Below are 5,000 nucleotides of genomic sequence, written 5' to 3' on the forward strand. Positions count from 1 at the left end.
GGGGGGAGGGTCTTAGGGGGGAGGGTCTTATGGGGGGAGGGTCTTAGGGGGGAGGGTCTTACGAGGCCGAGAGGGAGGAGGGTTTGAACTGTATCTGCATAGAATCACAGATTATCAATAAAGTTGTAAAAATAGCGCGCGTGGGTCAGCATTTGTGTGTTGATGTTGTCACAGTGTCATTAAGGTTATTAGAGACACTCACACACACGCACACACGTTGGGCATGCACGCATGCACGCACGCACGCAAACAGACACATACACACACACACACACAGGGAATTAGAGTTACGTGTTAATAATGATTGATGATAATGACTGATGATCATATTCATCATCACATAATATTTTAATAATTGTAGCGTGAAGGAAAAGCCGCAGTAAAGGACAAACAAAAGAGAGTCGTCGGTCGGTGTGTCCTCGTACACAAACTCACAGACGGTCTGATAGCAAATAACAAGTAGTGTTGGTTTGTTTGTTCATTTGAAAAACAAGCAAATAACAACAGCGAGCTATCGCCACTGGATCACTGAGGCCACTGGTGTAAAAACAACCCACGCACTGACCATATGAACACATCTATTCAGAAGAACATTAGCGCGGGGAGTAGCAGTATTTGGCCAACACTCTTTTTTGTTGTGTGTGTTCCTGCGCGGCCCTGTTGTTGTTGTTTTTATTGCACTACATGGCCTACTAACGCCTTTTAGTTTGTGCTTATTGTGTCTCGTCTTTCCCCGGGTTACTGCTAAACGCAGTAAACCTCCTGATGGACGAACACATTTCGGTCGCGAGAGGTTGACTCCTGCGGTCGCCCCACGCAATCACGCCTTCCGGTGATCCGGGGGTAATTACGGCCACATTAGTTTTGTGCCGCTCTGACAAAGCACAGAGTCATTCCGCTCAGCCCGTAGGTGCCATTTAACCTTGTAGCTCCACACCTGGGCCGGTCCTGGGCTGTTGTGGTCCTACTGGCAAATGACAGTGGCCCCTATTGCTGACCTGCAGGCAGAGCCAGCTGCTGATTTATACGCTCTAGTCAACAGTAGCACTAGTGCCAACGTCAGCGCTGGATGTCTGTCCCCTTGGTGTCTTGCACTTTACAGATCACGGGTTTTAAGTCTTGCTTGAGCCAGGGGGCTAGCCTTTGTTTCTTCACTTGGTTTGATGTACGACCGTTTTTTAATTTGGATCTGACACCATCCAACACGATGGTCTCAAACTAGACTTGTCTTTGTTCACGCCAAACAGTCAGAAATGATACACCAGTCACTCACAGAGGGACAGGCGGTCATTATAACAAAATAGTTGTAGATTAATGTATATTAGCAGGTGCAGTCTGAATTTGAAAGAGAAAATGGAAATTTTATCTTCTATCTTCTTCTTCTTCTACTACTCGGACATAGAGTCAGTCAGATGAAACCACACCAAATCCTAAAGACCAAATGCCTAGCCTTCACGATCCTCATTGCAGTTCATTGTGGTGTTTCACTATTTTATCTCAAAATGGATACATTATTAATCTATCATTATTTACCAGATCTTGACAGAACCCTGAATGGTTTTACATTTTTGCTTAGGCTACAATTTCAGTCACTTCTGCTCTTTTAATATTCATCAAATCCTATGAACTATTATACATTCACTCCTTCTGATGCAGCATCTGGGATTCATATGCATTTCTATTTCTGGGACACTAGCCTTACCCAATAGGGATCCCCTATTGGCTAGCTCTAGGTTTTGAACCGTTCCCACTCATTCTCCCCATTTGTTATCTCTATTGCTCCCTTGATAGGTTAAGGGTCAAGGGGAGTGTTCCAGCGTAGGTCTTCCACTGGCCACTGGGACCATTAATGGGATTGAGCGATATGCATATTTGAGTTGACCTGACAGACTCCTTTCCTTGGAAAGGTTGTGTGTGTAACCCTGACTTATTTCCAGCCGGCAGATGAACCCAGATCAGCTGCTGGTCCTCCGGGGCTTTGTGACGTAGCCTGCTTGCTACCAGCTGCGCTCAGCGGTCACGTGATGGGACAATCACTGTGAGGGCATGTGCCTGAGAGTGCACGAGCATCGGTGTCATTTGTGTGCGCTTGCATCCGTGGCTATTTGTGGTCAATTTACGAGCGATCATTTTTAATGGATGGTGATAGCCTCGTCGGTGGTTAGGATGTTTCCTCCAAGCCGTAATGGTACGGGTTCGGTACCCCGAAGTCCGAAGTCTGTTGTGTTTAAGAATCACGGCTTTAGATGAAAGCATCTGCTAAATATAGCAACGGCAAATACCAATAGCAATGCATATTGATGTCATAAACCTAATGTGATCATTAGTTGAATCCTGACAGCTCCAAAAGTACCCCATGAGTCTCCCGCTTTTAATATGGTCAAATGGGATGCATAAATAATAAATTCAGACCAAGACGCTGGTGATTAACTTCTATGGAGAAGGTATTTCCCCACAGCTCATAACCCTTAAACGAGTTAAGATGGTGGAGAGCTCCTGGGAATTAGAGCAAACCTGAATGGACACACCCAATCAAGGTTCTTCTTCATTAAAGGACAGCGCTTAAAGTACTTTCAGAGAGAGAGGGGTCTCTGGGCATTCAAACCCTGTAGTTAACCCTACAGTCAGAGTGGGGCACTAAAAGCCACCGGGAGAATTCTGACCGGCCCAGCCCAGCCCACCACCGGCCCACCACCAGCCCAGTGGCGTAGCGATCGCGATTGTTGACGGGGGGGGGGGGATCATGGATGAGCGCTGTTACGGTCGCGATTGTTGACGGGGGGGGGGGGGGGGGGGGGGGTCGCGGACGAGCGCTGAAGTAGAATAATGATGTATAACGCATAGGCCCGACTTACACGCGTCTCGCGGCAGCTCACATTAAATGTGGGCCGGTCCACCTGACCTCGGTGGCCGACCGGCCGACCGGGAAAACTCCCGATCGTCCCGACGGCCACTCCGCCCCTGCCTACAGTGATCTCTGGGAGAGGTGACACAGACTCAGCCATGAGGGCTTATCCTGGGAGTGTTCAACTCCCTTCTGTCCCAGAAGGCAGCTTGTTTTATGACGACGATAGAGATTCCCTGATCCCAACCCTGAATCAAGTCCTCCCCCAGTAGAAGAAAACAGAGACATTGGGACACTCCAGCCTGGACTAATGAAAACAAACACCTATCCATGAATGTGAATGATTTTGATGGAACAATGCAAGACTGTTACCATATTACCATGCTAGTATTTCTTTTTTTATTATTTTTAAAATTTTGTCATTTGTTCTTGCAAGTACGAATAGTATGACAAATATATCCCACTGGAAATTCCCGAGTACAGCTAAATCAAGAGTGTTAATCCATGTCATGAGCAAGCCACCAGAAGATTTTTGTTGTATGGTTCACCGTCATCATCAATTCAAATAATTGCTTCGAGACGCATAGTACACTTCAGAATCCATTAAGAAAGGCTGTCCTCCTAACAGTAAGACAGAAACAATCGAGAGAGGAAAAATTGCCAATCTTGGCGGGTCTAGTGGTGAGACGAAGAACTCACAGATGATTACAATGTCTTCTGTCTTCTTCTTACAAATCCGTAAAATTGGTGTAGGCCGTCTGTGGAATATACAGCACAGACAACAGGCGTACTGTCTGCCCGACGGGATGCAACGCGATACAGATGAATGCACTGAGCACCAGGTGGTACATTGATGAGTCACGACAAGCCTTTTCAAAAAAGCAATGCGCTTGGGCATCACGACTTCCGCGTCACCTGGGAAATTATGGACTGGGCCAACTTTGGGGCCAGCTTGTGTGGACAGTTGTGATGTCAAAAGCGGATGTATTTTGAAATGGCTTGTCATGGCTAATAAACACCACAACTTTACCCTCCAACCTCCAATTACTGCTAATTGGCTAAAGCAGTGATTTGGTTCATGAGAGCCTGACTCAGTGGTGGAATTCATGAACCATTCATGGTCATCATCCCCAAATGAATAGCTCTGCTTTGTTTGGCGTCATCTTTTCAAGGAACTTGAAGAAAATATTAATCATGATTTTGGGGGTTCTTAGCGCAGGCAGCATTCAAAGTAGAAGGGTTAGGGCCGGGGTACTTTGTGAAGAGTATTGCATCGCAAAGCCAAACTCTCAGTTTCAATCTCCAGTGTTAAGTAGACCCTGTCAACCCAGACCCTACAGGCCTTACTAATGTTTTTTCATACTCCAAAGAACTAAATACTACATTAAAAGCTGCCATGAGCTGTATACTATAGCTATATATCTGGATCCATTTCAGATCCCTGCTCAGGCGAACAATCCACTTGTAAATGTGTTTCTGAATTTTGAGGACAGATTCATTCAAAGAGCTGACACGCATGAAACAGGGATCGTTTGCAAACCAACACAAATGGACCCTTTATTCCTATTGCTCCTATACTGACCCATCTTGTTGTCAGAGAGGGAGGGAGAATGTGTGTGTGTGTGTGTGTCTGTATGTTTGTGCCTGTGTGCATGTGTGTGTGTGTGTGTGTGTGTGTGTGTGTGTGTGTGTGTGTGTGTGTGTGTGTGTGTGTGTGTGTGTGTGTGTGTGTGTATCTGTGCGTGTGTGTGTGTGTGTGTGTGTGTGTGTGTGAGTGTGTGTGTGTGTGTTAGAAAACTAGGCCATGGCTATAGTGAGTCCTTCCCTGAGGATCTGGTCGAGCCCCAGTCAGCCTAAACCTCTTTGATTCTTTATTCATCACCTCCTCATGTAGCAGAAACATGGTGGAGGAGAGGAGAAATAAACCCCATTTATTGTTGAACATTACAATGTTCAACACACTTACAATTACATGACATTACATGACATTAAATTACAATGCACTCGATTCAAATACACCATTTTACATTATTTTACATTACATGACATCACATTCTGTTAAATGACAATGCATCAGACCTAATAACACCTATTTAGATGACTTTCTGTTACATTGCAGATGGTTATGTCCAGATAAACGATTGTGAGAGCCAAA

The sequence above is a fragment of the Micromesistius poutassou genome (genome assembly GCF_964030765.1).
Source record: "Micromesistius poutassou genome assembly, contig: SCAFFOLD_2410, whole genome shotgun sequence".
NCBI classification, from domain to species: domain Eukaryota; kingdom Metazoa; phylum Chordata; class Actinopteri; order Gadiformes; family Gadidae; genus Micromesistius; species Micromesistius poutassou.